The sequence below is a fragment of the Microcebus murinus genome, chromosome 23, assembly GCF_040939455.1.
Source record: "Microcebus murinus isolate Inina chromosome 23, M.murinus_Inina_mat1.0, whole genome shotgun sequence".
Taxonomy (NCBI): Eukaryota; Metazoa; Chordata; class Mammalia; order Primates; family Cheirogaleidae; genus Microcebus; species Microcebus murinus.
In genome coordinates this window covers 21,438,724-21,465,594 of record NC_134126.1, presented here as the reverse complement: position 1 = coordinate 21,465,594, position 26,871 = coordinate 21,438,724, and the positions used below count along the sequence as shown (strand labels likewise).

The 26,871-nt window shown below is 43.4% G+C and overlaps 1 protein-coding gene across 1 annotated transcript in view; it reads right to left on the bottom strand.

Annotated features, from left to right (window-relative positions):
• PTPN14 (protein tyrosine phosphatase non-receptor type 14) overlaps positions 1-23,338 on the bottom strand; it is a 173,638-nt gene extending 150,300 nt beyond the window's left edge. Inside the window, exon 1 of the mRNA XM_020284420.2 lies at positions 22,861-23,338. The gene's annotated coding sequence lies outside the window, so the exon portion shown is untranslated. The remainder of the gene's footprint in view (positions 1-22,860) is intronic.
• Between the last annotated feature and the right edge of the window lie 3,533 nt (positions 23,339-26,871).

Below are 26,871 nucleotides of genomic sequence, written 5' to 3'. Positions count from 1 at the left end.
TGCAGATGATGTTTTGCAATTCCCAAAAGGAAACAAATCACAGCTCAGGAGAGTCCAAAAAGGCACATAAATAAATATAACATACAGCCACCCCACGAACACTTTAAAAAGCTGCACAGAATCAGCGTTGCCATGCATTGAATGTCTCGGGAAGACGTGAAGATCCAAAAGACTCGAAGATTCTGCCGGCACCGTGACAGAAGGCAATGCTTTGCAGAGGGCAGCGCAAATACAACGGGATTATCTATCTTTTCCCACAGCATAGAGAAACTTCTGCTAAATTCCACTAATACTCTCACCCCGGTGACATCCAGTCTGATAGGGGCAACACCTACCTAAAATGACCTCAACTATCATGGTGAACCTCTGAAAATATAACCAAACAAAGTATTCATGTAAACAAATGCAAAAATAGGTCGGTCTACTGTGTAGCGCATAGCCCCATTTTTCATGGGAAGGGGCAGAGGTAAATGCCACTGAATCAGTCAAATAAAAGGAACTATCACTGCAAAACGAAAGTTTAAATTTACCATTTAGCAAATTTATGCTACTTGAATCTTTCCCTAGACAAAAATAAATTAGGCAAGTAATATTTTCTTCTGAGAAGAGTAACAGCCCAGAGGTTTCCTTTTGTGCTCTGTCTACAAATGCAACCGCAGAGGTAAAACGAGGTTTTCTAGAATTGGTACATTTGCAGAGAATTGTACAGCTGGGAAATCTCGGGAATTATATTCCACTGGATCAATTAACTCAGGATGAAGACAAGGAAACTGAGTCATGACTGGCTAAGTAACGTCCATAAAACCAAAGTAGCTAACAGAGTGGCAGACGCAGGACTCGGGTTTCTGAAATTCCACAGGCGTGCACTTTCCACTAGGCCACATGGGCGATCATGGGGGACGGTTGGAGGGTTTGCAAAAATCTGAAATGCACTTGGCCCATTACACATCTGCACAGAGTGGTTTCATCTTACATGGCCTAAGGGACTCTCCTGGAACAAGCTAGAGTCACTTCTAAAGGTGCCTGGATAGCTTTTTTAGACAACGAAGTGATTAGAATTAAGCTGGAGGTAGAGTGCACACACCCCAACAGTAATTCAAACACCACTGCAAAAGTTACTATTTGGTTTTCTAAAGGTCAGATAGTAAGTTTTGGAAAAAACAGCATATGAATGTATTCAATCACCAGTAAAATACACACTATAGGAGACTACCTTTAGAATCTGTTCAGTAAGGACTCAAGGTCCGCAGACAGCTAAAAACAATACACAGACAGATAGACAGACAGAGACAGACAGACAGACAGAGACAGAGAGAGCAAGCACACACGCTTTGGTGGAAAAGCAGCAATTCCTGGAGAGCCACAGCCAGAAACAAAACACAGCAATGAAAGGAACCCAAGATTACATGGGAGTACTGACTGACCCAAACACAAGACAGAAGAAGGGCTATTTTGATTGGCAAAGTGTTTGAAAATCCAGGTTTCATTTTTTTCAAGTCTGAGATGTATGGAAAAAATGACAAGAGATAGAAAAGAGGGGAAAGTAGAAAATCAGAGGAGAGGAGAAAGTAATGCAAGGGTAAAGAGAGTGGGTGATACAAGCAGGGAAAGGCGAGGAGAGGAGAGCTCTGGTCAAAACAGAAGAATTGGACCAGACGTTACAGGATATCTGGGGGTTTCTGTCTGGGTGAAGACAGGAGTTTCTATCTAACATACTGTTCTTTCACTCTGCCTGTTCCAGAACTTGATCTTACGAGTTCAACCAGGAGTGACCAATGCTGACTTGGACATTTATATCAAGAAGCCTAATTATGAAGAGGACTCAGGCATTCTCAACCCAAATGGACTAGTTTCTGGACAGATCAGTAAAGAATTCAAAAATTCCAAATAGGCCAGGTGGGGTGGCTCACACCTGTAACCTTAGCACTCTGGGAGGCCGAGGCGGACGATCATTTGAGGCCAGGATTTCAAGACCAGCCTAAACAACAGCGAGACCCCGTCTCTACAAAAAATAGAAAATTTAGCCAGTCTTGTTGGTGCACACTTGTAGTGCCAGCTACATGGGAGGCTGAGGCAGGAGGATCATTCAAGTCCAGGAGTTTGAGGTTACAGTGAGCTGTGATGATGGCACTGCACTGTAGCCCGGGCAACAGAGCAAGACCTTGTCTCAAAAAATCTGAATAAAGGGATCTTCATCACCCTAACTATTGTAATAAACAGTCATGCGGTTAAAACAGGGACTGGATTTCCTGGTGGAACAAAAATGCATGCTGAGGAATAGCTAGCCAAACACAATCAATCAAGTAGGAAAATCTAAAAGGCAGTAGTTAAGCTGAACTTGCAGTCTGTGGGCCAAATGCAGTCTGGTGGTTTTCTAATTTTTTTCTCTTCATAGATTTTTATTAAAAAACTATAAGGAACATTTAAAAATCAATAAGATATGCAGAAAAATGAATAGTTACAATATTGGAAATACTAACACTGAGAAGGCACTTCTCTCTGGAGCTCAATTAATCAAAATTTACTGAGCACCTATCATGGACCAAGAATGGAATAAAAGACCCTCACCTTCAAGTCATCAATATCTTAATAAATATTTAATATTAATTTATAAAACAAAACAATGACTAAATATGAGGCTTATAAATTATAAAATCTAGCTGTACATAAGTTGGGCAATCCTTGGAAGAGGAATTTCACCAAAAAAGAACATAAAAATGTATATATGATTTTCTTTTATGCATTAAATCTACTCTTTGGAATTCAACCCAAACGAATAATTTGAAGGAAGATACTATAAAGATGTTAATGACATTTCATTTATAGTAGCCCTCCCCAAAAAACCTGAAAATACCAAATAGTCAACAAATGAAAATTGTTAATTATAACACACTAACTCAATGAACTATATAAACATTAGAAATATACGAAGAAAATGTAGAAACAGGGAAAAGTGTGACTACAAAGAAAAATGAGAAGAAAAGCAGAATAAAAAGTCTCACAATACATTACTCTATTTGAATATTATTCTAAATACATGGCACCATTGCAATAATAGAAACTTTAGAAACAATATAAAAAACAGTGGATACACTCAGGTGATGGGGTAACTGGTATGAATATTCTTGAGATATTTTAAGAAGTAAAGTATGGTTGCTTTAAAAAATGGGTTTCAGTGTGAGATCCATGGCCTAGAAGTCAAAAAAATAGGTCCTAACCCATATGTCATGGACACCTGACCGAAAGCAGATGTTTGTGAAACCAAGGTCCTCAAAGTGGCAGAGTGAGGAGGCAGAAAATACAATGCATAGGTCACAGATAAGATGACTACCTGAAAAATGCATTTGTATTTGACAACAAAGCACACCAGCAAACCTGAGTGAGCTAAAAATGCTTTCCTTAGGGGATAAGCAAGGAGACATGGGAGAAATCAACACGGTTTGGGTCATTGTCCTTATAAATAACCCCTAACTCACAGACATCAACAAACATGTACTAATTACTTACTATAAGACACACAATGGATTATAAAGAACCACAAATCTGCCATATGTTTATTTTTTATTTTTTTATTTTTTATTTTTTGAGACAGAGTCTCGCTTTGTTGCCCAGGCTAGAGTGAGTGCCGTGGCGTCAGCCTAGCTCACAGCAACCTCAAACTCCTGGGCTCAAGCAATCCTTCTGCCTCAGCCTCCCGAGTAGCTGGGACTACAGGCATGCGCCACCATGCCCGGCTAATTTTTTCTATATATATTAGTTGGCCAATTAATTTATTGTATTTATAGTAGAGACAGGGTTCTGAGCTCTTGCTCAGGCTGGTTTCGAACTCCTGACCTCAAACAATCCGCCCGCCTCGGCCTCCCAGAGTGCTGGGATTACAGGTGTGAGCCACCGCGCCAGGCCTTCCCATATGTTTAAAAAAGCTATTCACTGCATTGAACATTCCACATTGGTGACGGACAAGCCCATTACTTAAGAAAAACAGAGTCGGATGAATGCAGGTATGTAAACTAGTCTAGTAATCACCAGGCATTCTTAGATCAACAACTACAACTGTCCACCTGCCAATCACCCATCAGGTTAGGCCACAGTGGGACAACTCACAGGCCAGGAGGGAGGAAAAAAGAAAGGGAAGGAAAATGCGACAGAAAAGACAAAAGTACTAGGGAGAGGACAGAATAACACTAACTGATTGGGGCAACAGGGTACAGTGTCCCATAGGTGATCAGTCCCAAAGCAAAGAGCTCTAAACGTATAATACATTTTACACCCTTAGCCTCAACCCTCCAAAAATAAAGAATTCAATGAAGCAGAACACATTGCAAAGATAAGCACTCCTTTTGTTGTCAAAACTATTAGCAGCTTAAGAAAACATTTACAGTGAGTATGACAACCTTTAAGAAGAGTGCAGTGGGTAAACTTCTTTGTATAAATTCAGCCAAGATATGTTACTATTCAATATAATATGTTACTATTCAATATAAACAAGCATCCTATTTTACTGAACTTATATTAAAGGCTTTTATCCTGTAATTAATTGGTTTCTTCTATGTCAATATAAAACAGCTTCATTCCTGTTTACTCTGAGCCTCAGCACCCAATCTTCCCAAAAGATTTACCTACTCAAAAATCAAAACTTTGAAAGATGGCAAGCCATTGATTTGTAAAAAAAAAAAAAAAAAAAAAAAAAAATCTGCACTGAATTCCAGGAAGAATGACATAAAATGAACTGAAATTGAAATAAAAATGCAACTCACTCTAGCCTGGACAACAAAGCGAAACTCTGTCTCAAAAAAAAAAAAAAAAAAATGCATTTCAGGAACAAAAATCTAAAAACTTCCATGGCAAATCTATTCAAATTCATTATTTCTTCAATGCTAATCCAAATCTTAATAATCACACCATTAATATTCCTTTTTTTTTTTTTTTTTTTTTTTTTTTTTTTTGAGACAGAGTCTCGCTTTGTTGTCCAGGCTAGAGTGAGTGCCGTGGCGTCAGCTTAGCTCACAGCAACCTCAAACTCCTGGGCTCCAGCGATCCTCCTGCCTCAGCCTCCCGAGTAGCTGGGACTACAGGCATGCGCCACCATGCTCGGCTAATTTTTTATATATATCAGTTGGCCAATTAATTTCTTTCTATTTATAGTAGAGACAGGGTCTCGCTCTTGCTCAGGCTGGTTTCGAACTCCTGACCTCGAGCAATCCGCCCGCCTCGGCCTCCCAGAGAGCTAGGATTACAGGCGTGAGCCACCGCGCCCGGCCTCATTAATATTCTTAATACTAACACTTTATAACATTGAGCAGCCAGGGACTACTACTGTTCAAACAAACTCTGGTTCATATACTGGTACTTGGTTCAGGCATCAACTTGCTTCTCCCACACTTGCACTTGCTTCCCACAGAGCTGTAATATTTCTTACAAGTTTTACCAGGCTGTGTCTCAAAACACAGAGAAAGGATTCCTTAGTTTGGAGGATTTTTGACATTCCTCCACTAAATGAGGTGGGAGGCATTTGCACCCTGATGGTAATTTCAAGATCCAACTATCATTTCCGAATCCCACCCCCACTTCCCATAACACACACACACACATACACACACACACACACAGTCTCTCTGCCTATTCTGCCAATGGGCTCTGGATCAAGTGGCTTGAAGAGTCCTCCTATGTGCCCTGCAAGTCTTCTTGCCCCTGCGTGTGAAGTCTCAGAATTTTGCATGAGGAAATATACCCGAGGATATTTATGGGTATGTCTAGACACCAGTGTTTCTAAGCAGAAGCCCAAGACAAGTGTAGCAGCAGGCAACATGACACCTGTAAAGTAAACCAAATGAGAGGATACAGTTGGTAATAAGAAGTTTTCATTTACAGTTTGCAGGGGAAAGCTGTAGGAAAGACTGGTTCTTATGTTTCAAGCAGTATTTTCTGCTATATAAACCATTTGGCAATAGGCGAATCTGAAAAGCATGGAATTAAAGCCATCCAATGGCAGGCAACAGGACACTAAACAAAATCCACCCCCCCCCAAGATTTTAAACTATGCAACAAAATTCAGCAATATGAGGACATTTGGCCATTTACCCAGTTCCGTAGTCATAATTACTATGATTTGAGTCAGATAAAAGTTATAAAACCTCACATGAACTATGTTTTATTACTTTTTAAAACTGTTTTAATATAAGGATAAAGATGTATTTAAGAAATAGTACACTGAGAAAAACATGGGGCCAAGAAAACAAAAAGGATGAAAATGAGTATTTTTTAACAATAACTTTCAGAAATCAGGAAAGGAAATTATAGGTGGCCTTCCTCTGTTTTATTCAACTTAATAGATGAATAACAATACAAGTTGTTCTAAAAATCTGTGTTTTAAAAGACAATTGTTCATAATTACAAAAACTAAAGTGTAAGCAATTATGAAACTAACAAAATGAAAACTGCAAAACTCAGCATTAGCAGGATATGAGGAAAGTTGTATACTTAAATACTGATGATGGCGCTATAAACTAATAGTCCTTTCAGGGGAGCAATCTGGCCATACGTAACAAAATCTACAAGTAATTCACATCCTCTGACCCATATAGCCTGCTTTGAGAACCATACCCTAAGGAAATACTCTCCAAGTAATATAAATATAATCTGTTCAATTATGTTTACAGCCATGCTATTTATAATTATTAAAACTGGAAATAACCCAAGTATCAAACCTCAAGAGAACAGTTCAATCAATTATTATAATAAATCATGGAATTACTGATCTCAAATCTTTGCTCCCTTCCTGGAATATATTCCACCCATTTCCCTGCGACTCGCTGTGAATCCTGTGAGATGAGTACAGGTCCCCAGCTTAATGATTTGGGGCTTGGCAATGGACTACACTTTGGCCAATGGGATGTGAACAGACAACCTAGCTTACACTTTTGCATAGCAGCTTTAAATGGAGTTAACATGCTCCTCACTAAGCTACTGCCCTCAGCCATGGGAACAGCATGTCCCAGATAGGGGCTGGGTCCCCGAATAAGAAGCCACCTGGAGCCCAACTGAGTCCAGTCAAGCCACCAAGAGCTGCAGCCCACCCACAGCACACGTAACATAGCTGAGAAATAAAAGGTTGTTTGTTGTAAGCCACTAAGATGTTAGAACCTTTTTTGGTACCATAATACAAACTAACAATAATACTTTCGCTGACAATAACTGGTTGTTAAAATATGACAAATTATATAATAGTTGATATAAGCAAATACATATTTGAAAAAAGCTTATGAAAAAGTAGGGAGATACCAATGACATCTATGGAAGGGAAGCCAACAGGCACCCAAAATTAATTAGGAATGCCATCATTCATAATATTTCCTTTTTCTCAATGAGGTGTGTGTTCATACGTCATCTACATCTATTCCCATATATCTTTGAATTCCCATTTAAGTGCCAACTTTTTATAAATATATTTTTCAACAATTCTACACATACCATACTCATAACAGAAATGTTCCTACTCAACATACTTTTTTTCTGCTTCACATGATGTAAGGATTAGGGGACACTATGGCAAAGGTGAATCTAGCGCAAGGGTTATTATTCAGCCTTTGAGTGCATGATTTGGGGTTCGACAATTCTTTTGTCAGACTATAAAGAAGGAAACTGTAAAAAAACAGACAAAAGCAAGAGTTAGGGGAAAGTATCTGCTGAGATTATCCACTTCCTCATCAAACATTGTGCAAAACCAAGATCTAAAAGACCCTAAGCTATCTGAAAATAAAGCCATGTTACCAAAGAATTTATCTTTATGACCTATGTTTGAAATTCCATTGCATATGTATGATTTAAGAATTACAAAAATGTTCATCATAACAATCAACCTCACTCATGGGAATTTATCCAAAAATAAATTCAAGGAAAAAACTACTAATGTGAATAATCCTCACTACCATCTTCTATGGAATAGTACGAAACAAAATGTATTTACTTTCAATAATTTTTTTAAAAATAGATTTATAGTATATCAATTATATGTAGACATACTAAACATATTAGTTATTAAGACCAGAAGTATGCAAAGCATGCAAATAGGTAAAAGTGTATATAAAACTAAAACTATGAAATTATGTCTGCACATGAATGTAGACAAGAGAAATATGAAAAAAAATTGTTACATAGCTTAGAATAGATTTGTGGGTAGACTTTCACCAATTTTTTAAATATACTGTTACACTGAGGGAAAAAAGGGCTAATATGCGTATATTTACAAAATCTGTACTCCCTATGAAATATAGCAATGCCTCTCATTTAAAAAGGAATCTGAAGTATGCTTTAAGTTTCTAAAAACAATTTGTTAAATGTCTTTCTAATTAAGATAACCTTGAGTTAGTAAATGGAGTATATTAAGCTTGATTTCATTTCTTGGTAACTTGAGGTCATTTTTTTAGAAACATCAATTATGGTGCTAAATCCGCTAATGCAAAGATGGTATCTTTCAGTACTGGGGAGAATGGGTACGCTTGGTCTACGCCAGTGAATAAAAGGACGACTCAGGGTCAGTTCTAGGTAATGTGGGTGTTTTGCCTTTGAGAAGTGAAGATACAGAGTGGTTACAAGTACAAGCTCTGGATTCACACCCAGATTTCACACCCAGCTCTGTCATTTACTACTATTGGCACACCAGTGGTGTACCATAGTAAACTAGTAGTTATATACTAGCTGTAGGACCTTGCGCAAGTTACTTGGTCTTCCTAAGCCATAGTTTTCTCATCTATAATAAGCCAATGATAGTGCTTACTACATGGGGTTGTTGTAAGGATCGAAAAAGATAATCCACTTAAAGTGCTGGACAAAGTACTTGCACAGGTACTAAATAAATGCCAGGTAACAGTAGTTTCTCTCATTCATCTATGGTGTCATCAGGCTTGCTTCTTTCTACAACAAATATAATAACTACTCTACTTTCTGTCTCTAACCACTTTCCCCCCAGTCCAATTAGGCATCACTGATGCCTAAGTGAGGTTCCTGGGGATAGCTTGATAACCATCTAAAACAGTGCTGCCCAGAAGAAATACAACGTGAACCATAAATGCAAGCCACACACGCGTAATTTTTAACTTGCTACTAGTAGTCACATATAAAAAGCAAATAGAGACAAGTGAAATTAATTTTGGTAATAGATTGAACTCAATATACCCCGAATATTATCATTTCAACATGTAGTCAATAAAAAAAATTATGATGAGGTATTTTACATTCTTTCTTTTCATACTAAGTCTTCAAAGTCCCATGGCAGCAAACGTCAACTCAAACTAGACACATTTTATATGCTGAATGGCCAGCCACCTGGTGCTAACGGCTACATTACTAGTTGCTGCTTCTTTTAAAGATTATGACCACAGAAAAACATCTCCACCTTCAAAAACAGCAAATTGCATTTATTAAACTGATGGATGGACAAAAGGGAAGGGAAGGGAAGGGAAGGGAAGGGAGGGGAGGGGAGGGGAGGGGAGGGGAGGGGAGGGGAGGGGAGGGGAGGGGAGGGGAGGAGGGGGGGGAGGGGGGGAGGGGAGGGAGGGGAGGGGAGGGGAGGGGAGGGGAGGGGAGGGGAGGGGAGGGGAGGGGAGGGGAGGGGAGGGAAGGGGAGGGGAGGGAAGGGAAGGGGAGGGAAGGGAAGGGAAGGGAAGGGAAGGGAAGGGAAGGGAAGGGAAGGGAAGGGAAGGGAAGGGAAGGGAAGGGAAGGGAAGGGAAGAGGAGGAAAAAGGGGAAAGGAAAAAGGGGAAAGGAAAAAGGGGAAAGGAAAAAGGGGAAAGGAAAAAGGGGAAAGGAAAAAGGGGAAAGGAAAAGGGAAAAAAAAAGAAAAGGGGGAGGGGGAGGGGGGAGGGGGAGGGGGAGGGAGAGGGGGAGGGGAGGGGGAGGGAGAGGGAGAGGGGGAGGGAGAGGGGGAGGGAGAGGGGGAGGGAGAGGGGGAGGGAGAGGGGGAGGGAGAAGGGAGAAGGGAGAAGGGAGAAGGGAGAAGGGAGAAGGGAGAAGGGAGAAGGGAGAAGGGAGAAGGGAGAAGGGAGAAGGGAGAAGGGAGAAGGGAGAAGGGAGAAGGGAGAAGGGAGAAAGGAGAAAGGAGAAAGGAGAAAAAAGATAACAGGAAGGAAAGAAAAGAAGGAACACGTGTACTTGCCCTGCAGGGACTCCTGAGCCTAATGCAGTGCTTAAGAACCTGGGCCGTGGAATCAGAGAGAACAGGAGGTGCAAATGCTACTTATTCCACTCACTACCTGTGCAACTGGAACAAATAATCTCTTTAACTCACATATTTCTCAAGGATAAACTATGGATAAAAATAACCCCTCTTTCAGAATGTTATGAGTTTAAAGGCTGCAGAAGAAAAGAGATCTCTTCTACATAAAGCTCTGCTTTGTAAAAGGCCAGAGGTGAGTGTGTGGAAAAGGGAAGAAGCAAATGCTGAGCAAATTAGCTTGACATAAGTAAAGAGGCCATAAGTGGAGAAAAACTGTTCACGCTATACTCACAATGCCTTTGTTACGTGCTCAATTACACAAAACAATTTAAACAGAGGCAACTATTAATAAAATAATTGCAATGGCATTCCTAAAGCCCTCAAAGGCTTACACACCTCCCCGGCCTGCTGCCTGCTGTTTGGCAGCATTATAAGCAAGCTGGGAGGAGGAGGGTGGATGGCCGAAATTTGTAGAATGAAGATTTTCCCGTAGTGTTATATTATCCATGTTTTCTGGCCTCAATAACACAGACCACAGAATATATCTGAATCTTTCTTTGAAGGATGAGGTTCCTGGGTGCCTCGAATTTAATCTGAACATTACTCTTACTGCACTGTAAACACACAAAATGAGAGTAAGTGTTTACTGCCCTTTAAACTTTTCCTGAAAGTTGGTTGCATAAATAAATTCCTGATATTTTCCTTGAAACTCCTGTGTTCTTAAAAAAAAAAGTCCAATTATTTAAAAAATTAAAGTTAGTTCTGGTCTGTTTTTTCTTCTTTTTTCTTTTTTTTCTGTTGGCTCCTTGATCTTGGATACTTTTTTTCTCTTTTTTTCTTAGTTCTAGTCTGATAATGAAGACTTTTAAGTGTTTAACTGTTGTAACAATCCAAGTCACTATACTGTCTAAATTATACAGTGAGTTTGGTAAATACACAAATATATCTTCTCTATTCCAGGTACTTTCTAAACCAAGTACCTCGAATAGGTATTCCATGTAATATTAGTGTCCTGTGAGATTTAAAGGTATTTCACAAAATAGAATTTGAAAAAAAAAAAAGATCCTTAGTAGAGGGCATAGCGGCTCATGCCTGTAATCCTAGCAAACTCACGAGGCTGAGGTGGGAAGATTGGTTGAGGCCAAGAGTTGGAGATCAACCTGGGCAACATAGCATGACACCAGCTCTAAAAAAAGATTTAAAAATTAGCTGGGCAGGGTGGCACACACCTCTAGTCCCAGCTACTCCGGAGGTTGAGGCAAGAGGATTGCTTGAGCCCAGGAGTTCAAGGCTGCAGTGAGCTGTGAGCACACCACTGCACTCTAGAGCCTGGGTAACAGAACAAGACCCTGTGTCCAAAAATAAAAAAATTAAAAAGATCCTTACTAAAATGAATTTAGCTCTGAAATGCTTTCATTTGCTACAGGACTTCTCAGAGTCTTTAATATACTAATGTATACTGCAAAGTGCTATGCTCAGTCATTATTACAATTTTACCAGTCTATGATGAGAAAAAATAACAATGTAAACCAAGAACCAAACGATGGGGAGATAGCCTGATCATCCTTGGAAATAATCATCCTTTGTAAACTTCTACACTGCGTTTCTGGCCTGATGTGCTGTGCACTATGCCTTTCTCCCTTTTCTCATACCTGAGAAAGATGTAGATTTTGAATACATACATGGTAATTAACCGATCAGAATCCTCTAAATGGAGATAATTTATTACAAAGGAAAAAGGGAAAGGTAGAAGGGGAAAGAGGAAGGGAAAGAGAAAATTTGTTTTAATAACTTACTAAATATCACTTCATATTCACAGGCAAAGCTAAAATTCCTAAACATATTCATAAGGATGAAGTGACACAAAAGCACACACTTGGATCTCACCTAGCACTCAGACCAAACAGCTGCTCAGCAAAAGTTCAGCACAAATTATTCTCTCCAGTCTTTATTTTTAGATGCCTCTTAAGCGAAACAATCATTTTCTAAAGAATATAATTAAGATCAGTAGGTGTCATTTCATTATTTTGGAATTTTAATTCATTTCACATCAGTTATGCTTTTTCCCCCCCTCATAAATCACATAATTATATAATATTCCATAACAAGTTTCTTACGTTTAAATAAAAGAATCTATATGCTCTTTTAAAAATACACACCAATTTAAAAAGCACAACGCACCCAGAATGTTAGTTAGCATAACCCATGGATTTAAACAAAGGGAGTCAATTAAAAGTCAGCCCCATTTTTCAAACGACAATTTGGAAACTTGCTTATGGCTCAAAAAATGTGCACTTCCTCATCGACGGCACGTTTCACAAAATGCATAATGAACAAGGCACATAATGAAATATCTGCCTAATAGATCCCGGTATTTCTTTGGCAGAAGGGAATGCTAATTGCCTCCTGGAGTCTTAAATGAAGCCTAATTGCTGGCTTGGGCTGTCACCACTAACCCTGGTAACAGACTGGTGCACCCTTCATAAACCTAATGCAGCATAATCCTCCTTCATTATGGTTATTAGGGCTCTGCAGTGGGACACGTCTGCTGCCACAAAAACAAACGATGCAGCCTCTGCTCTCAATGGACATGCCGCTTCTCCACCCTAGTGCAGGTGGCACTGATAGCGGAAGTCACTCCCTACAAGTGACTTGATACCATTTCACAGCCGAGAGCTATTTCCACACTTAGATTCGCACACGCCTGCGGACACCATACAGAAACCACAAACACACTCCCTGGTGATGGGGGAAAGGAGGGGAGAGGGAGCACAAATGGCTATTTAAAAAAAAATTTAAAAATCCACCACCCTAAAGCAAATGGGAAAAGCAGAAGAAATAGTATCTTAAAGAAATCACCTGTTTGAATTAGGAAATCCGTGTATAAATCCATTAGATTTACAATCAAAATTTCAGATACTGAGCCCAAAAGGATACTCCCTTCAATTTGTTTTGAAGTTTTTATGGACATGCTTTTAAAAAAAAAATTACTTCCATTAAAAATATTTATCTTACATCTACTACTCATCATTTCCCCAAACATTTACTGACCATCTATTCTGCATCAGGTGTCGAGAACAAATTTCGAAACATGTCCTCGAAAAGTTCACGACTTTGGTGAAAGAGGCAAACAAACAATTATAATACGCTGTGATGCATACCACGGCAAAGGGTGTGCACAGTACAACAGGAAGACAGATAAGGCAACAATGAATTATCCCTAATAATGAGAAGGGAATGTGAGATAAAACACCCCAAAAGATGTAAACATCATCCTAAGCACTAAAGAATGAGTAGGAGATTATGTGATCAGATATAAAAAGGAATTCAAGGGAGAAATAACAATAACAGCATGAGTCAACCCAACAAGGTGTCAACACTGAGAAATGTCTGGAGAAAGGTGACAGGAAGCCAGGGGAGGCTTAGGGGAGTGGCCAGACAAGGCTAGGAAGATAGGTGGGACCAAGAGCCACGCAGAGCCTTGAATGCTCTGCTAGAGAGTGTGCTCTTTTTTTTTTCTGAGCCAGAGTTTCACTTTGTTGCCCAGACTAGAGTGAGTGCCGTGGCGTCAGCCTAGCTCACAGCAACCTCAAACTCCTGGGTTCAAGCGATCCTCCTGCCTCAGCCTCCCAAATAGCTGGGACTACAGGCCCGTGCCACCATGCCTGGCTAATTTTTTTCTATATATATTAGTTGGCCAACTAATTTCTTTCTATTTATAATAGAGACGGGGTCTTGCTCTTGCTCAGGCTGGTTTCGAACTCCTGACCTCGAGCAATCCGCCCGCCTGGGCCTCCCAGAGTGCTAGGATTACAGGCGTGAGCCACCTCGCCCAGCCGAGAGTATGCTCTTAATCACGAGCAATTTGGTGAATTTTTAAAATTAAATATTTTATGTAATCCTAGCACTCTAGGAGGCGGAGGCAGGTGGACTGTTCAAGGTCAGGAGTTCGAAACCAGCCTGAGCAAGAGCGAGACCCCGTCTCTACTAAAAATAGAAACAAATTAATTGGCCAACTAATATATACAGAAAAAATTAGCCGGGCATGGTGGCGCATGCCTGTAGTTCCAGTTACTCAGGAGGCTGAGGCAGGAGGATCGCTTAAGCCCAGGAGTTTAAGGTTGCTATGAGCTGTGCTGACGCCAGGGCACTCTAGGCCGGGCAACAGAGTAAGACTCTGTCTCAAAAAAAAAAAAATTTAAATATTAGACCTAAGAGAGAATATAAGAAACATACATGCTCCTATCACCCAACTTAGGAAACAAAACAACATCACATCTCCATCGTCACCACCACCCCTACCTGCCCCCTCTGTATTTAGTGTTTATCCTTCTGGCATTTCCTTATACCTTTACTATCTACCTATCCATCCCTAAACAACATACAGTGGCAAGAAAGACTTTAAGCAGCAGAGTCAAGATATCAGTCGTGTCTTAGAAAACACTGTATTGCAGAAGGTGGACTGGCCCCAGCACTTGGGCAAGGGACAAGCCCGTTGTGACAGCTGTCTCCACTGAAGGACCGTCCTAATGAAGACAGAAGGGCACCTGAGCCTCACCCACAAGGCATTCCTGGGACACAAGGCAGCAGGCCTGAATGAACAATTCCAGGGGACCAAGTGCAGAAGAGAAGCGACAACCAGTGTGGAGGAGGCAGGTGGCAGTTCCGAGGCAGCTGAGGCTGACGGGCCAGCGAGGGGATGAGGCTGGGGAACCAGGCAGGACACACTAAGCACAGCGAGGTAAACATCAAGCACAGAATGGCAGGAGAGCCTGACCCGGAGGGAGAGCAGGGAAGGCTGCCCAGAGAAAGTGCTATTTAAGGAGGACTTTGAGGGATGGCTTCGATAGGCAACGATGAGTGTTAGGATTCTTGGGCAAGGAAACAGCAACGGCCATAGGTGGAAAATTACTGGGCCTGCTCAGGAAACACCTGCAGCTTGGCAGAACCCCGAGGATAACGGAACATAAATCTAAAGAAATCAGAGGACCACTTGGGGATTATTTTGCAGAGAACCTTAAATACCAAGCTGAAGTATATACGTAATTCATGACAAATTCACTTTCATAACCATGAAATCTGCCTTAATCCCTTTTACTTGAGACCGAAAATAATAGGGAGAGCCAATCTTGTGATTTTGGGGGGAAAACATCAATGATATCATCGCTGCTTATCAGAGTTCTGTAAGTAAAACAGGCTGTTTGGGTTATGAGCAGGCTGGCAAATGTCTTGGCAGTGTCCTGGAGTCTTGTCTCTCTCTCTCACTTTAAAACCTAATCACTTAGATTCTGAATAGCAAGGGATTCTGCCTTTTTTATAGAAAGTACAAAATAAAACAATGTATAGGAATGAAATTAAGCACATTCTAATCAATGTATCTAAACATGCAAAAACAACTTAGTTTTAGATCTTAACTCTCCAATGTTCCTCCTTCCTAATCTTTCTGTGATATTTATACTGCCTTGATTTACAATATTTCCTAGGTTTTAAAATGAAAGAAAAATTTTGTTTTTCAAGTATCGAAGTAAAGCAAAACATTAAGAACCACAGTATTAGTAACTTCAGAGGATAGCTTAATTTTTAAAAATCGCATACAAGTCATCGACAAGATGAAATTTTCCCAGAGCATAATAATTATTTATTAGAGGATAAATAATAGATTCCAAACTAGTCTGGGCTCTCAACCCTCAGGTAAGTATTTCAGAAATGCATTCATTCACTGATTCTATAAACACTTTTTAAAAATAAACTTCATTTCGTTATCTGCAAAGTGGCAATAATGACAGCATCATCTTGGCTAATGCTATCCAACCTCCATGGCATGAACTAAGATCCCTACCCAGAGAAGACAGGGAGATAAACAAGCATGATATGGTGAACTTACCAAGGTAGGTAAGTTCAAAGTGCTATAGGACTATAAAGAAAAGAATACCTAACTGGTAGTGGCAGGGAGTAGAATGAAGGCCAAGCTTTAGCGGAATGCATAGTGGCTACGCAGGCAGGAAGGGGAGAGGCCACTCAGGATGTGAATGTAACAACCAAGAGGGGAATTCAGCATCACCAAGTGTCAGGGGCACTGGCATAGACAGAGAGGAAGATCAGCAGACAGGGATGGGAAAGCAGTCAGGGGTAAAGAAGCAAAAGACTTTAAATATTTAATATTTAACAAAAACAGATTTTTTAAAAAATTTGTTTCCAAAAGTCCTTTTTGCAGTGCTGAAAGAATAGATGAAGAATATATGGAAGACAGTCTTTAATGCTTATCTTTGTCTATTTTCTGCTGCTGTAAGATAATACCACAGACTGAGTAATTTAGAAAGAACAGAGGTTTCTTTGGCTCACAGTTCTGGAGGCTGGGAAATCCAAGAACACGGTGCAGGCATTTGGCTCGGGTCCTCCCACGGCAGAAGGCGGAAGGAAGTGAGCACCTGAGACTGAGAAAGGCACCAGGGGCTGGACTCGCTTCGTAACAACCAACTCACCTGACATTAATCCCTTCATGAGGGCTCCTCCCAATCACCTCTTCAAGTTCCCACCTCTTCATACTGTAACAACAGCACTTCAATTTCAACGTAAGTTTCAGAGGGGACATTCAAACCATAGCAAAGCTCTTGGAACAATCCCAAGAGGCAGTTGGGGATGGAGGGAAAGGAGCAAATTGAAAATATTTTAGAGACTCCAACTCAAAGGACCTAACAACTGATGGGATTTGTTACTGGGGTTTGAGAAAAGAGGTTGGGGGGTGCAAAGAGAGAACGACACATGGAAGAAAACTCCACGTGCCTGGCTTGAGCAGCTCTTAATACATGGAGACATCACTGAGATTGGAAACACAAAAGCAGCAAACCTTGTGGCAAGAGACTGAAGACTTCAATTTGAGACACGTGGGATTTTTTTTTTTTTTTTTGGCATGTATATCAGCTACTCAGACACATATTTGAGTGTCTGGTAGCAAGCAGAGAGGTCTGGATTGGAGATGAGAGCCAAGCAAATCCACTGAAATGGAAACATCGAATTCATGCTCTGCATGGGCCTGGGTAGGGATAAGTGGCCGTTAATTGACACCCAGCCTCTCTGCAGCTCGAAAGCAACCAAGAACAGAATCATTCAAACCAATGCAGTGAAAAAGTGAAGTGAGCACCATGCCAAACCTGAGAAACAGGGGTGGGTGGCTGAAACAAGATTTCTTAGCCCAGTGGTTCTCAAAATGCACTTTGTAAGCACCAGGATCATCAGGGTCACCTGGGAACTCCTTGGAAATGGAAATTCTCAGGCCCACCTCAAACGTGGTGAATCAGAAACTGGGGTGGACATGGCAGACGCAACCTGGTTAACAAGCCCCTCCGGGTGATTCTGCCCCTCAGGTTGCGATCTACCCTCTTAGCTAATGTCCCAACTACTAGAGAGGAATGCAATGTGAAATAACCCCCAAAGGCAAATTTCCAAAGACTCAAGGAAATTAAGTATATGAGTAAACAAGGTTCACACAAAGATATGCAACAGGAACTTTTGCTAATTTTCAACGACAAGTAATTTTTCCCTGTGAGTTCAAAACCTGTAAGGCAAAGTAGATCTAGTCAGTGGCCCACAGAGTAAGGCATTCCTAACTTAGGAATGAAGTTCAACACTAAAATCACAAACATTACAAATGCAAAGGGGATATTCTACTACTTAAAGGATTCTACACCACCAAAGGATCCATCTGTATCTCATTTTCTCAGCAGAGTCCTCCCCATCGACTAACATCAAGCATTTATGGGATGGCCAACTAGGGTTACAGGCTCTCCAGATATGCAATAGTCCTCTGGGTCAAGGTAATTGACCAGGCTCAGGATGAAACTCTTGACCTAGCCCTAACTGAACCCCCTAAGAAACTGAGCCAAATCACTCACATATCCAATTTTACATGTTAAGATTGATCTAAGAATGGCTATGTTTTTTTCCCCAATAGCAAGAACAATGAAGAAAATCAAACAAAAGCTTGACAGCAGGGAGAAAGTCAAGAAATAGAGAAGCAACCGGAAGAAAATGAGGAAATTAAAACAATGTTAATACATGGTTTATAATCCAACCTAGACCCATAACCACCCTTATCACACAGAAAGGCACTTAGTCACAGTTACCTTTTATCCTCCTTCATCCACAAGCACTGCATCATACCCTTTAATTCAGAATTATAAATAATTCCAAGATTATTAATTTTCATAATCAGCATGCATGCAATGTATGGCAAAGGCATTGCTGGTCTGGTCAAGATGCATTTCCTCTTTCCTTCCACTGTAAAAATCCCAGTCAGAGCTGCATTTTTCCTAGGCTTTCTTCCCCTGACCCTGCAAAGGGGTAGAGTACCCTCAAATGACCTCAGGCCTACCTGCAATCCTGCATGCAAGATTTAACTAATTCTTAGCCATTCATTCTGCTTCAAGAATACCTATTACACACCTGTCCTTCTTTGAGTTGTCCCTTTCTTCTAACATCCCCCCTCCCCAAGGTTGATGTGAAGATCAATGAGTTAATGTTTGTCAGATACCTTAGACTTCTCAGATGAAAGGCAACATTAAAGTTCAAGCAACCAGTGGCTGGCATTACACTAGAGATGTTGCAGTTGACTCTTTATATTTGGGGTTCAAAGAAGGAAATAAACGCTGTAAAGATACATCAGCTAGTTTTTGCACTCTCATTAAAGGCAGGCAGAGTTAGCCTAACATTACCAGATTTCAACATTAAAAATACAAGGATCTTTATATAAATACACTGGACCCTGATTGTAAGAAGAAACATACAAGGAAAAAGATCTTTTTCTCTGCGTTTTTCTCAAAGGGTGGCTTTCTCTCCCCAAACTTCCCTACTGCCTGGTCATGTAACTCTCAGCCTCCCTGTGTAAAGGGTCACATGGCAGCTGCCAGCTAACATGTTTGCTTTGAGCCAGTAGACTTAAAAAAAAAAAAAAAAGTCAAAGACAAAGCTTTATGTGTATGTTGGCACACATGCGAATTCAGGCTGCTGGAAAAAAAAAATAACACACAAAGAGCACATTCATGGCCACATACAACTCCTTGAACATATAAATGGCCACCCTCCACCTACGCTGGGTGAAGTGCTGTATACCACACTACACGGAATTCTCCATAAATATCCCAGCAGGCTAGATGCTACTGGCTCCACCTTGCAGATGAAAAAATCGAGGCTCCGAAAGGCTAAAAAGTTCATCCAACATCACACAACTAAAAAAAAAAAAATGGCAAGCCTGGAATTCAAACCCAGCTATATTTCAAACTCTCAAATCTGGTCCCCTGCTGCTACATACTGGCAGCCAGGAAAAGCCACAGGATTTGCTACACACCCCTGTCTGACCACTCGAGCATTCCATAGGACACGGACAGGGGCAAGATAAATTAAATCAATTTAAATAAAATCAGTAAGGGGAGACCAACAGCTTATTTTAGGCATTAACTTGGAAACTCTTTCCTTACCAAAGCTTTTGTGTTTGTTTTTCCCTCATTCCTTAATTGGTTAATTAAGTATTACATCTTATCTCTTTCCCCTGCCTTATCTCTAACAAAGTGCACAGTGCTGATTTGAGGTTTAGAATGAATTTTAAAAACACACAGCACTTGGTGACTAAGTAGGTTCAAATACAAGAAGCTGATCAAATTCTCCTTCAAAAAGGACAAGTGTATAGAACCCAGGAAGGCTGTAATATGCAATCAAAGGGTTGATGTTTCCGTCTCTGAAGAAAATTTATTTATTTATTTGAGACAGAATCTCACTTTTGCCCGGGCTAGAGTGCCGTGGCGTCAGCCTAGCTCACAGCAACCTCAAACTCCTGGGCTCAAGCGATCCTCCTGCCTCAGCCTCCCGAGTAGCTGGGACTACAGGCATGTACTACCATGCCCAGCTAATTTTTTCTATATGTTTAGCTGTCCAATTAATTTCTTTCTATTTTTAGTAGAGACCAGGTCTCACTCTTGCTCAGGCTGGTCTCGAACTCCTGAGCTCAAACAATCAGAGCACCTCTGCCTCCCAGAGTGCTAGGATTACAGGCATGAGCCACCGAGACCCGCCTGTGGAGAAAATTTAAAGTCCTAATAAGGCAGGCAGGCATTGGGTCAAAATAAAAATTCTCTTAATTCTTGACATCTGGCTCATCCACTCAAGGCAAGTAAGAATTATTCTAAAAATTCTGATTTTTTTTTCTCTGAATTCTTTATGATTCTTCCATATTAAAATAGTCTCCATGTTTGTCCTATGAGAGCTGTCCATAGGACAGAGTATGCACAAGCCTGAATTACTTTAGCGTTAATAATAATTATGTATTTAAGCCAATGACGGAAACTACCTGGGATTACCAGGAAAGGGCTTCTCTCCAGCCATTTCTCTCATGCAGGTCCTGTAACTTCAGGAAAACTCCTGTCAAGGGGCTGTTCTTGAGATAAGATGCCAGTAGGGGGCTTGGATAAATACTCGAAAGTTGTAGGAAGTCAGTGTGTTCTTCCCACTCTGATATACTGGCCTGAGGTCACAAAAAGCTGGACACCTGCCACCTCAGCCAAGACTCAGCCACTATCAACAATACTACAACGCCACTTCAGCACAGCGAAGAGGCACCCTTGAAAGGCAAACTGGGTATAACACAAAACGCTGCTGTGCTATAAGGAACTTTTCTAGGCAGGGTTTGCTGAATCCTGGGCCATTAGGCTACAACGAGCTGCAAGAAGATGCAGTATACACCCGGTTTTCATAAAGTCTCAGAGAAAGGACCACCATTCCTTACTACCCTGCTAAAGCAATAATAATGACTTTTAAAAGTAGAGAATACCCTAAAAAAACATAGTGACACACAAATAAACCAGTTCTGCACATCATGGCCACCCATTCAGATTAGGCAAAAGGGCTATTCAAGGTGTCATTTCTATGCCACAAGCTTTTAACCCCATCACTATTTGATAACTTTCTAATGCAAAGTCAGTGAGGCTGTGGTATTATCATCACCTACTGCTGTCAAGAAGCTCTTGAAAAAGGAATCAATACTATTTTAATGAAACCCAGCATGGGCCGATTAAAATTTAGATAATCACACAACACAGTTGCTTGTGGAAGAAACAGCATCAGGCACTGAGGTGTGTCCAAAAAGGGAGACATTTGCTCCTCTGGAAGCTACCTGTGGTTCACATAAGTGGGTAATACACTTCTAGATTAATTTCTGATGGGGGGAGAAGGGGTAATTTCTGATGGTGGGGAGGGGTTAGGGTTACCAACCCTGCACCAACCTGGCCATAAATCTCCCCCTGGCCCCCTGATAGCTAGGTACAAACTTTCTCTCCTTTTCTGCACTCACTTTGCACCAGCTGTTTTGCTCTACCTAAAAGACACTCTGCTAATCACTCCTCTAGGTGAGCACCACCTGAATCGACCCTGTAAGTCCAGTGCACAGCTCACCTCCAGGACCAGGTCTCCCCGAGGCTCTCAAAGAAGCCCTCTTCCACTGCAAGTAATTCTTGATCAGCCTTTGGGTTTCCTCCACGAGGCTGTGGACTCCTGCACTGTGATCTTGTTTTAGCATCTTTCTATCAGCCCCTGTTCCTAGCAGAGCCGAAGCTCAACGCTGGGTCTGTCGAATGAATGAGTGAACCAATGCATTTCAAGAAATGAACACATCGGTGGAAACTCTGTTGTTAACTGTAGGATGCCGCCTGCAGTTTAGAGATTTCCTCACCATGAGCGAACCAATCCATTTCAAGAACTTAGCACAACGGTGGAAACTCTGTGACCGCAGGATGCGGCCCGCAGTTTAGAGATTCCTCACCTTCACCAAAAGCCTGTAACAGGCAGTCCCTCCGACAAACTGAAGTCAAAACCCTACAATCTCTGTAAACTGTAGGTGGGGATAGGGGAGGGTGACAGGAACCGAAGGAAGTGTGAGGGAGAGGAGATGGGGACAGAGCCACCTCGCTGTTCCCTCCAGAAGAGAAGGTGAAAAACCTACTTCCAAGTATTCAAATCCGAGATGTGGGGGTCACGTGGAGGTTGTTAATACTCAGAACTTTTTAAAGTTGGAAGTGGGGACCTGGTCTGAAATTATGTGACCACAGCTTTTCCCCCAGGAACCAGCTCGACCACCCAAGTAGGAGCCTAGACGCCCAGGAGTTCGGTGGCTCGGCTGGGGCCTAGAGGGAGGGCAGGAAAACTCCGACCCTCCCAGGATCCTGTCCCCTTGGGGTGCAGACGGGGCGTCCGGGAGTTGCATCCCCGCCACCGCGCCGCAGTGACCAAAACGTCGTTCCTCTTTCATCCTCCTTGCTCCCACGGTCTAGGTATCTCCAAGCTGCCCTTTCCCGGCCCTCTCTCGGTCCCCAAGCGCAGGAGGGAACGGGGAGAAGGGGGCGAGGGTGTGAGTTTAAGCACAAACTCCCCAGACGGCGCTCACGTCCCGGCTCGCGACCCGGACGAGCCGCGCGCCTCCCCGCGGGCAGCTCCCCGGAGCAAGAGCACCCCAGCGGCCCGGCCACCCCGCGCCCCGCCGCCCTGCCAGGCGTCCCGGGCCGCCGACTGCAAGTTGGCGCTGCCAGCGCCTGCCCGAGCCGTCCGCGAGGCGCCCGGGCGGCCCCGGCCTCGGGCCCGGCTCCGCCGCGGCGGACGGGGCTTACCTGCTCACATGGCCCCCGTCGCGTCCCGGAGCCCCGCGCGGAAAGGTGGTCCTGCGCGGCCGCGGAGCCCCAGGTCCCCACGGGACCGGCTGCAGTGGCTGGCGGCGCAGGGGCGGAGGGCAGGAGCCGGCGGAGGCGAGAGGGGAGGGAGGTTTCCGCCGCGACCGCGGCGCGGGAGGCGGCGCAGGGGCGCCCCGGAGGGGACGCGGGGAAGCACCTAAGCACCGGCGTGTCCCGCCCGAGGGGCGCCGGGCCCGGGAGGCCGGGAGAGGTGGGCGCGGGAGGACCGCCAGCGGCCACTCTGCGTGTGCTGCTCCCGGAGGACGCGCGCCCGCGGAGGCGGCAGCCGAGCGCGCAGGGGCGCAGCGCCCTGTCCCCGCGACTGCGCCGGCCGCGCTCGCCCGGCCGAGAGAAAGTTGGGACGAACTTCGAGGGGCCGGGAGAGCCAGAGCGGCAGGAAATGCGAGCGGCGGGGAGAGGAGGGAGGAAGGGGCCGTGCGGGTGGGAGGGGACGGAGCAGGCGCCGGCGGCCGCGCTCCCCCACCCCCGGGCCGGGCTCGGCGGCGCTGGGGGCCGGGAGGCGGGGGCAGCGCGGGGCGCGCGGCCGGGGGCGGGGAGGAATGCGGCCGGGAGGGCGCGCGCCCGCCGGGGGGGGGCGGGGGGGCGCGGGGACGCGCGCGGAGACGTGGAGCCCGAGCTCCCGGGCTGCGGGCGCGCGGTCCTCGGGGACGTCACGGCGCTGGAATCTGAGGAATGCCGGGCTGCGGGAGCCCCTTCTGCAGGCCCGGGAGAAGTCGCGCACTTTTAGTGGGGTAGCTTTGAAAAATGTTTTAAAAGGTGGGAGCTGAGGACGGGAGACGGGATGAAAGTCCCCGCAGTAGGAGCCGTGGTGGGAGTAAAGGCGAAGCGACCGCAGCCAGCTCAAGCCTGCGCGGCTCGCGCCCTGGGGCAGACTGCGGGAAGGAAAGGAAAATCCCACCTAGATTTCCGAGGACCTCGCCCACTCCGACCTAGCGCAAGGACAGGCCACTTATGTTGCGGGACCCTCCAAGCAGGACACTCCTGTGCAGCCACCACACAGGGCAAGACAGACCAGGAGAAAGTAAGGTGGCCTCGCCGCGTATGCAGTCTCAGATTCTCTCTCCCCAGAACGCCCAGACCTGCAGGTACTGGACCTAGTGTCTGAGCACCCTTCCCCCTTCATCCCTCCCCCCGCACCCCATTCCTCCCCTCCCCGCAAGGAATGGCAAACGCCGCCTGTGTGTGCTGAGAGTTGGAATCCGCCGTTTTCCCGGTTTGTTCCATGCCACAGGATCGCCCCACCCTGCCTGGGTAGGGAACTTCCTCAGCACTTTTGGAGGTGGAGTTAATGAGACGCAGCTGGTACTGGTACAATGGAAAAAGCTGGAAGCCAGGCAAGGGAACCTGAGTTTTAGGCTCTGCCCTGCTACTGACCGAGGAGTGATTGAGAAGTATCTCAGCCCCTGAGATCTAGGTTTCTGTAGCTGTAAAGTTCAAGGCTTTGCCTGCATTTCTGCTGGCCTTTGCATTGCTACAAGCAAGTCTTGGCATCTAATATCCCACCAGGACTCAAGTCTAGTCCTTCCAAGCGTTCTTGGGTTGAAAAGGGGCCTTGAAGTCATTGTCACAGAAGGGATTATTCCAAATTACAGCAGTCTCCGACAACTCGTGCAAAAATTTCCCGCCTTTTGGAGAAGAGAACTTGAAACCAAAAAGCAAACCCTTATTGTGCCCACCACGTGCAAATCTGTAGGGACTGACTTCTCTGAGCATTTGCCAAACTCCAGAACCGTAAAGAATTGAAGACGCTGGCTGGGCATGGTGGCTCACACCTGTAATCCTAGCACTCTGGGAGGCCAAGGCTGGTGGATTGCTCAAGATCAGGAGTTTGAGACCAGCCTGAGCAAGAGTGAGACCCCCCCATCTCTACCAAAAATAGAAAGAAGTTAATTGGACAGCTAAAAATATATACAAATACGAAAAAGAAAAATTAGCCGGGCATGATGGTGCATGCCTGTAGTCCCAGCTACCTGGGAGGCTGAGACAGGAGAATCGCTTGAGCCCAGGAGTTTTGAGGTTGCTGTGAGCTAGGCTGACGCCAGGGCACTCTAGCCCCCAAATTTCCCGCCTTTTGGAAAAGAGAACTCAAAACCAAAAAGCAAGCCCTTATTGTGCCCACCACGTGCAAATCTGTAGGGACTGACTTCTCTGAGGATTTGCCAAACTCTGTCTCAAAATAGAGCCAGACTCTATCTCAAAATAAAAACAAAATTAAAACAACAAAATAAAAGAATTAAAGACGCTAAGTACAATGCGAAGGGGATGGGGGGAAAAGGCGGAAAGGAAATCGCTGTGCGGACTTGCTGGTTTCCCAAAGAAAACACTAGGTATCGCCTTACTGTGTTCCAGGAAGTGTGTTAAACACTCTTTGAGCTCCTGTATCATCCCCATTCCTAGATGAAGAAAGTGAGGCATGAAGAAATTATGTATCTCACCAAGGGTCATACAGCTAGTAAGATATGATAATGGGCTGTAGTCTGTCCAGTCCAAAGTGCATGCTCTTAATCTCTTTGAGATATGACCAAAACTGGATTAGGAGTAAAGATAAAAAAATGCCTTCAGGTTCTCAATGTAATAAAACTCAGGCTTCTGCTCTTTCCCACTAGGTGGGAGCCCTCTTGGTGTCTTTTGAGGTGGAAAGGTGGTAACATGTGTATATTGTTGCTCTAAAGCAGGGGTCCTCAAACTTTTTAAACAGGGGGCCAGTTCACTGTCCCTCGGACCGTTGGAGGGCCGGACTATAGTTTAAAAAAAACTATGAACAAATTCCTATGCACACTGCACATACCTTATTTTGAAGTAAAAAAATAAATGGGCAAAAACGGGCATGTGGCCCGTGGGCCGTAGTTTGAGGACGCCTGCTCTAAAGTCACTATGATACCAAACACGACACAGGACCCTGAGGCTGTCGTGGCACAGAAGAAGGGGCAAAGGACTTGCATGCAGACATGAGAATTCCAGTTCTGCCTCTGATTAGCCATGTGATCCTGAGCAAGCCACTTCGCCTCTAAGCCAGAGTTTATTTTTTAATTGGAGTGTGACAGCAGACCGAGTTTGGTTGGGTTAGTTCATCTCTGAGGGCTTGCCCAGGTCTGAACTTGCATGAGCATAAACTCCTCCAGACAGATGGCATGCCTGTGGAGGAAGCTAAGCGATAAAGCCAATGAAAACAGCCCATGTTGCAGGGAGAGGTCTGTTTTCGCATTGCCTTCGGATCAAAATGAATGTTGAAACCCCAAGGAATGTCACTGAGTCTTCAATGGTAAGTAACGCTAAAATTTAGCACTAACCATGTGGACTCGTTTTTAAAATTTGAGTAATTTTACTTATAAGAAGAAAAGAATACATTATTAATTTAAAGCCTATAAAGTGCATGTGCCCAGCCACATGTCTTTTTCTTTAGAACAGATCACAGTAAGGCAATACAAATATGTTTTTAAATAGAAGGTACAACTTGAGGTTTAAAAAAAAAAAAAAAGCTTACATTCTCTGGATAAATATATAAAAGCTAGTCACAAGTTTCTTTCAAAAAAGAAAAAAGCAACCTGTTTCCTAAGTCTGTGTCACAATTCCCCTTACTCTGCATCAGGGTGAACAGGAGTTTGGTTAATGAGATTGGCCCTGAACGCATCACTACTCGTTTACTTTAAAGCTTTGCAATTTTAGGAACTTGTCGATGTTAAATTTCCCAAAGCAATATTTGGACTTCTAAGCCTGACTCAAACTATAAATACCAGAATCTCTTGGGCCTCCACGACTCCTCCCACCCCCACCCAGTATGTTCCTCTCATTAATGTATTTTATACCTTCAAAGACATCGAAATCACTGAAAGAACAAGGTCTCCAATCAAAGCAAACTGGAAAGTAAGCAGGCTTTGTTAAGAAAACTTTGATGATGTCTAGGGGCTTTCTGCAAATTTGAAAGTTATA